This window comes from Stigmatopora argus, chromosome 15, assembly GCF_051989625.1.
Source record: "Stigmatopora argus isolate UIUO_Sarg chromosome 15, RoL_Sarg_1.0, whole genome shotgun sequence".
NCBI classification, from domain to species: domain Eukaryota; kingdom Metazoa; phylum Chordata; class Actinopteri; order Syngnathiformes; family Syngnathidae; genus Stigmatopora; species Stigmatopora argus.
The window spans coordinates 4549184-4556824 of NC_135401.1; the positions used below are offsets into that span (position 1 = coordinate 4549184).

Genomic DNA, 7641 nt, shown 5'->3' on the forward strand with positions numbered 1-7641 from the left:
TTAAATGATATTGTTCTAATTCGCTACAGGCCAATAAAAACTGGGCACTGGGCCTTGGTTTCAACTTCCCTGATATAACACATTTATATTAGATTTTCGCAGAAGAAAACTGTTCCGTGCAACATGTTTATTTTGTTCAAAGACCATGACCATAAATATCTAGTTTTGGAGATGCTCCTTGAAGGAGGCCTAAACAGGACTAAAGTCCGCAAACTGCGGTCAAAAAAGGGAGGGCACTAACCTTTAAAAAAAACAAATGGAGTCGAGGACCACTCCCACCATTGGGATACATATAAGTGAAGCCTTGAATCTGCTTTCTTCTAAAGTGGTCATCTCAAGACGACCGTTTTCTGCTCAGCCTGATCAATATCATCCATCTTTCTATTCACTTGGTCATATTATGAATGACTCCAAATCGTGAAAGCCTTGGATGAGACTTGAAGGAACACATTTTTCAAGGATTTGTAGATTTACTGCAAGTAAGCCATCTTTTCTCCAAACGGACAGCAGGACTGACGGCAAAGCGTGACACCATGGCTCAAATGGACGCCGAGTTTCCCGCGCGGGACAGCAGCATTGCCCTAGAGTGGAGTGGACAGCTCCAGCCTGCTCTGGTAGCCACTTTTCTTTTTCTTATCTGCCTGGAGGCCGGCCTATGGGTGAGGAACTTAAAGCTTAAGAGAAGACTGCCGGGACCCTTCGCCTGGCCCGTGGTGGGTAACGCCATGCAGCTGGGCCAGATGCCTCACATCACCTTCGCCAAATTGGCCAAAAAATACGGTAACGTGTACCAGTTGAGGCTAGGCTGCAGTGACATTGTGGTCTTGAATGGCGACAGGGCCATCCGGCAAGCCCTCATACAGCACGGCAAGGAGTTTGCCGGCAGGCCCAACTTTTTGTCTTTTCAGTGCGTGTCGGAAGGAAAGAGCCTGACTTTTGCCACTTACAGCAACCAGTGGAAGATGCACAGGAAAATTGCTCAATCCACGATCAGAGCGTTCTCATCAGCCGACAGCTTGACCAAAAAAGCTTTCGAGCGGCAGATTGCGGCAGAAGCGCAAGAGCTGGTGGAGATTTTCCTTCAGTTTGGTGCTCAGGGGCGTTACTTCAACCCTTCCCACGAGCTGACGGTAGCCGCGGCTAACGTTATTTGCGCCCTATGCTTCGGAAAGCGTTACGGTCACGATGATGCCGAGTTCAGATCCTTGTTGCAGAGGGTGAATGATTTTGGAAAGACCGTCGGTGCCGGAAGCTTGGTGGACGTGATGCCGTGGCTGCAGTCCTTTCCCAATCCGGTCCGCAGTGTCTTCAAGAACTTCAAAGATCTGAACCGGGACTTTTCCAAGTTTGTTCATGGCAAAGTCGAAGAGCACAGAAAGACCTTCGATCCGGAAGTCACACGGGATATGAGTGACGCCATCATCGCCGTCAATGAAAAGATTGAGAGCGGCGAGGGACTTGGCCAGGGCTTCACCGAAGGGACCGTGGCGGATCTCATCGGCGCGGGTCTGGATACTGTTTCCACCGCTCTTGATTGGATACTACTTCTCCTGGTAAGACATCCGGAGATTCAAACGATGCTTCAGCAGCTGGTGGACAAGGTGGTGGGGCCAGACAGACTTCCCTCTGTGGAGGACAGGGGTCGCCTGGCCTATTTGGACGCATTCATCTACGAAACCATGCGATTCAGCAGTTTCGTGCCCGTCACCATCCCTCACTCGACGACCTCGGATGTTACCATTGAGGGTCTGCGCATTCCGAAAGACACGGTGGTCTTCATCAATCAGTGGTCCGTCAATCACGACCCCCTGATGTGGCAGGACCCACAGAACTTTAACCCATCGCGCTTCCTTGACAACAATGGCTGCCTTGACAAAGACCTAACCAATAACGTCATGATCTTCTCGGCGGGGAAGAGACGCTGCATTGGTGACCAGATTGCCAAAGTGGAGATCTTTTTGTTCTTTGCAATTCTTCTACAACGGTGTCATTTTGAAAAATTCCCTGATAAGGAGCTGTCTCTAAATTGCGACTATGGCTTAACACTGAGGCCTTTGAATTTCAAAATCACTGTAAAACCCAGATGAGGACTATTTTAAATACAAGATGGTTAAAAAAACAATATTTCTATCAGTTCCCAGTAAAATAAGCTAAGAATTGATCACTCATGTCACTGACAAATGATATGCATTACAACCTGTAGTAATCCTTTTTGTATTTTTGCCATTGATTCTGTATCTATATCATATATTTTACGTTTATATGTAGTCTATATAGCTACTTATTGAATTGCCCATTGTTAAGTTTACTTGCACAAAATAATAAAATATCGTACTAACAACAATTTTCTTCACTATTATTGAGTTTTTGTCATTTTTATTTCTAATATACAAGAACTCAACCGGTGTAAATCTAAATATACTACTGCTGTCAAGCAGTAATATGAATTATTTTATGTTAAATCCAAAAATGAAAATACATATTACAATATCTCATATTATTTAATTGCTGCTAGCCCATTATCTGCCACAGACATCAAATTTATTTCAACTAGGAAGGATGGCATTGCAGAATCATGCTTTATTCTTATTGAATTATTATATTTAAATAGAAAAAGATTTTTTTTACCTGATTCCAATAATCTTTTTAATAAATGAAAAAGTAAGTAAGAATTTCAAGTTGCATCCTTTGATTTTTCAAGGAAAAAAGTTTGGACACCCCTAATAGAGCGATAAATAAAACCGTAAGCATTTGTAATGACAGTTTTGGGATCAATGATAATTTTGAACATGCATAAATTATCATTATGTTGACATTTTTTTGTCCTCAATTTTAGTCTAAGTTAAACCTAATCTTTTAAAACATAAAGCGCAATTCATCCTATTTTCGTGTTTGTGCTGTGACTCGCAACACACAGAATTACAGCTGTATTTTCTTTTGTCGGCCACCATTTGGATAAGAAGTGAAGTTGTGGCGAATGCGTCGGTGTTGAGGGCAGCCATGTAGGAAAGACTGACAGACACGAGCCAACGCGCTGTCGCAATTTTCCGCATATGTTCCAGTAGAAGATGAGGGAAGAAATAACTCTACCCCACTGTGTGTCATCTTTAAGTGACTCTAGTGTGCATGTTAAAAATAAATAAACAGGCAGAGCATTGACCACAGATGTCAAAGTGGCGGCCCGCAACATCACTTTGAAAATGAATCATGTGAGTGAACATCACATTTTATGCTAAAATTCAAATAAAGATGAGAAATAAATAGAAATTAGCTATCTTTAAAAAAAAGAAATTAATGTTTTCATTTTTCAACTATTTTTTAGTGGTAAAAATTCATTATATATTAGATTAGAACTTTATTTCATCCCATATTCGGGAAATTTCTTGGTTGCAGTTCTAAGACAGACAAAAGACACACAAGACAATGTAGACCTAGGTAAGAAACTGGAGCCACACACAGGAAGTCCACAAGATCTTCTGCAGACTATATAAGATAGATAGATATAGATAATACAGACTATATAAGACTGTTTGTGATTACAAGGCTAAAAAGAGGATTTGGTTGAAACTTAATCTCTATTAATGATCTTTCAACTATCAGAAAAGCTGTCAATTTAAGGCAGACCGAATAACAGTAACTATGAATTGGACTTTGACACCCTTGGCGCATAGGCAGATGAAACTGGAATGGAATTTGTGTGGGAAGTTACTAGCAATGTGTACATACCCCATTTGAATTACCCCCAAGATGAAAACTATCAGCATGTACATATTTAGTTTTCCTCCTAAGGGTGAAACTTTGCAGGAGTCCCTGGGAGAAGGTGGGGGAACGGGGGGCAAAATGCAGAGGTGAATGGAAGTCTTTCAACCGGACACATTTTGTGGATGTTTGGGGAAGTTGGGAACAGGGGAGGTCGGCCTGGCCGTTCCTCCCTCTGAGGTCTTTGCGGTTTCACAGCAAAGAGGGAACATGAAGGAGATTTTCTTTTTTAATCAACGCTGCCCCCGCAAGTGGATTTGATCCTAAGTAACGATATGATGAGGACGACAAGGCACTCTTGAACTAATATTGATCTACCGTAGAAATCGACCGATATGGGTTTTTCAGGACTGATTATTAGTAGTTAGAGGACGCGGATAACCGATAGTTGGTGCTTATATTCATTTGCAGTAAAAGCGTAAATATTGGCGTAGTAAAATTGCCAAAAAATGCAAGCGGGGAACTTTATTAAATCACTTTTTCCCCTTTGCGGCATAATTGTCACACAAAATGCTGAAAAAAAGAAAAGCAGTAACTCTAACACTGCACTCTTCCACAAATATTTCCAAAACAAATTGCAATTAGCATTTTGGCTGAGGTCATAATAGTATTCCATTGTTTTTGTGTGTTGTTCCATGGGTTACGTTCCCTAAAAACATTTCCTCCGTTTCCCTTTGTGGGATTATGTCATAGACATAAACATCGAGGAAAAACCTTTTATATTGTTCCAGTTGACATCATGATGACTTTTCACCACCAATGTCTGCTTTAATCCTTAATCTGGTATCGGTCAACTGATCAAGAAGCCCTCAAATTTTTCCCAGAAAAGTATACTGACGTGGTGAACCCGTTTTTGAGGGACCCGAGGACCTTTTCTTAAGAAAATCAGGCATTATGTGGTTCCGTCTGTCATAGTTCTTTCCAAACTATTATTTTCTCAATAGGCGTGGAAGAAACTAGACCATGTTGGTCAGTGTGGCCTAATGCTAACATGCAGTTTGTCAATGTTTAATTCCTGTTACTTTTGCTTTGTATGGAAACATAGCAACAATGTGGCCATTCATGTGCAGGACAAAGTACTGTGACGCTGCAAGTTTTAGACATGAGATGTCTTTCACAAAGGTTGACAAAGGTGAGGTGCATGAAACTAAATAGCTCTATACCACTTTTTTTTTTTAAAAAGCGTGCCAACTTGATTTTTTGAATTGAAAATGGCCTACACAAGAACCTAAAATTCAGATTACATTCACACAGATTTAACACTGAAGTGAGCTAGTGACAACAAATGTACATAACTGTACAATTTTTTACTAGTGTATATATATTGAAAAAAAATTCTACATACCTTTGGATGATTTTGTTGCTGGTAGCCCTTCATTCATTCACTTCCATTGACATCAAATCCATTTCAAATGTAAAGGCTGAGCATGTTTCACTGCCATTGATGGTGACAGACGTCCATCCCTGTCAATTGCAGCCAATGAGTTAATACTTAATTTTAAAAATTGGAAATAAAAAAATTAAAAACGTAAAAATACATAAATACAAAAATACAACACGCTTATATTTTTTTCAGAAACACGTGTATTTATTTATTTATTACCAATTTATTTATGTCTAAAATGTCTTTTCCTGTGTCTGTATTCTTACCCACTTGCTACTGTGACAATGAAATTTCCCAAATACGGGATGAATAAAGTTATCTAATCTAATCTAATTTTAAAATCCCTATCTTTTTTACCCAGGCTTGATCCTCTGAAAATGATGTGATCAGGGCCAATTTCTGATCACTTGATCGGATCTGGGACATCTCTACCGCATATATTCAATAAATTCGCCATAATTCAACTACATTTCTGCTGCGTAAGCATTCTACCGGCTATCACTTTCACGCTAGTGGGCTCCAAGTTCTCTCGGCAAAGCTTCGAGCCAGACCAAAACAATTTAGCAATAAGCTATTTGCGTCTGTGGGATTTAATTTTCGGTTGTTTTCGCGTTTTCTTTTTGTAGTGGCCTCGGACTGACTGACAGAATTCCTGCCACTCGTTGAAGAGAACAACGGCTGACCACTCGTCTGAAAATATGTCCCTCTGTTATTGTTGACAGTGTGAGCGGTTTTATTCCGGAAGGACAACTAAATGACAATTTCACATGACTGCACGAAAACCTTGTCAACGATCAAAGTAAACTTCCCGTACAAATCTACACAACGGAATTGGGCAATTGTGTATTATTTCCACAAATCATCTGGCAATGCCCACAGTAGCGTTTCCTGTTTAGGATTATGCCCCAAAAAGCTTTGGGTTAGCGAAGTATTATGGCTTGGTTGTCTTGGTTGCAATAAAAACAAGAAATACAAACAAACAGCTCCTCTTGCATTTAACAGCCTGGCGTTCTGTCAGAAGTGCACATTATTCTTCGGCAGACGACGTATCCTATTGTGTTGGGGCCCCCGGCTCACGTGAGATCGACATTTTTTTTTCTCCTTAGAAATGCATGTAGAGAAACCCGCCATCCAAGCTGTATTCACCAGATCTCGTAATCCAATCAGAGCCAAATTAAGCACTGGAAAAAAGTTCAACGTCAACAAAGCATACCTGTCAACTCGTACGATTCTATCAGAGTCAACTGTTTTTAATTGGTACGGCGTACAGTGAAAGATACAAGAAAAAAATATTTTTCGGTATATACAGACCAAAGAAAGCCAACTATGGACTTCTGGTGTGAATACGCCTTCAGACTAATGTGAGAATTGTGATTTTGATCTCACAATTCCAAGAATGAAGTCAGAATTCTGAGATTAAATTTAGAATCTTGGCTACTTTCTGCCCAAATCCATTTCTATTTATTAGTGGCATTATGTAACATAGCTGAGTCTGCCCAGATCGGTAAAAAAACGCAAAAACATTGATCACTGCAACAACGGCACTTGAAGCCGAGCTAGTAATTTTACATTGAAAGCTCTCTGTAATGAAGCAATCTTATTTTATAGTGCTTGACTTAATGGCCACATGAGGATGGAAATGTTTTGACCCTGTATCCACACTGGAAGACTTTCTCAAAACATTTCAGTAATAGATGAGCAAATGTTATTTCTAGGACTTCTTTCCAGAAAGTGGTACATTTCTTCCAGCTTCATTGGCAAATGGACTTATACTTGCATAGCGCTGTTCCACCTTCACAGCCCTCAAAGCGCTTTGACAGCATATCATCATTCATACTGAAGACACACCATCAGGAGCAATGTGGGGTTCAGCACTCAAGGACACTAAGACCTGGTTTTCAATTTTTTTCCAAACAAAAGCTTGTGATGAACGAGAGAGAAGCGCAAACTGTTCCCCTCAGTCCACAAAAAAAAGCATCAAAGCAAATCTTATTGACAGGAGTCAGAGTGTCTGCTCCAATTCTCCAAAATAGCATCACTAGGCAGAGAAGAACCCATTAGGCCATCGCTGGACTTTGGCTGACTCTCCAATCGCACCGGCGTGGCGGCATACCAGCGCAAAAACCTCCCTCCTCTTTCCCCACTCTCCTCTGCTGCTCCCACCACCCCCCGTGGTGTTTTCTGCCTGGAACGGAGACGTACAAGTCTCTGCTGAGAACTGCTTCCAAAGAAGCCATCCGCTCCTCTGCCAGCAAAAAAATAAGACATTCTGCACTTTCTTGCACTCTGTCTCACCTTCTTTCTATCCAGTCTTTCGGTCAAAAAGCTGCCAATAGTCCAATCCACTTTGCCCCCAATCCCCCTTTTTGGTATTTGGACCGGGCCCAAGAAAATTTCTATAGAAACAAGACCACAAGCAGTCGTGTTCGCAAAAATGTTACAATGCAAAAGCGAAACAAATGTGAACAGGGCCTGGATAGCCTATGGAGGGGGTGCAT

At 41.1% G+C, this 7641-nt stretch overlaps 1 long non-coding RNA gene and 1 pseudogene across 1 annotated transcript in view; one reads left to right on the forward strand and one right to left on the reverse strand.

The window, feature by feature from the left end:
- The window catches only part of LOC144089690 (uncharacterized), a 39895-nt gene extending 34714 nt beyond the window's left edge, over nt 1-5181 (reverse strand). Inside the window, exon 1 of the long non-coding RNA XR_013305147.1 lies at nt 5105-5181. This is a non-coding gene — a long non-coding RNA (uncharacterized LOC144089690). The remainder of the gene's footprint in view (nt 1-5104) is intronic.
- On the forward strand, nt 533-2320 carry LOC144089758 (cytochrome P450 1B1 pseudogene; annotated as a pseudogene).
- Nucleotides 5182-7641: the final 2460 nt, after the last annotated feature.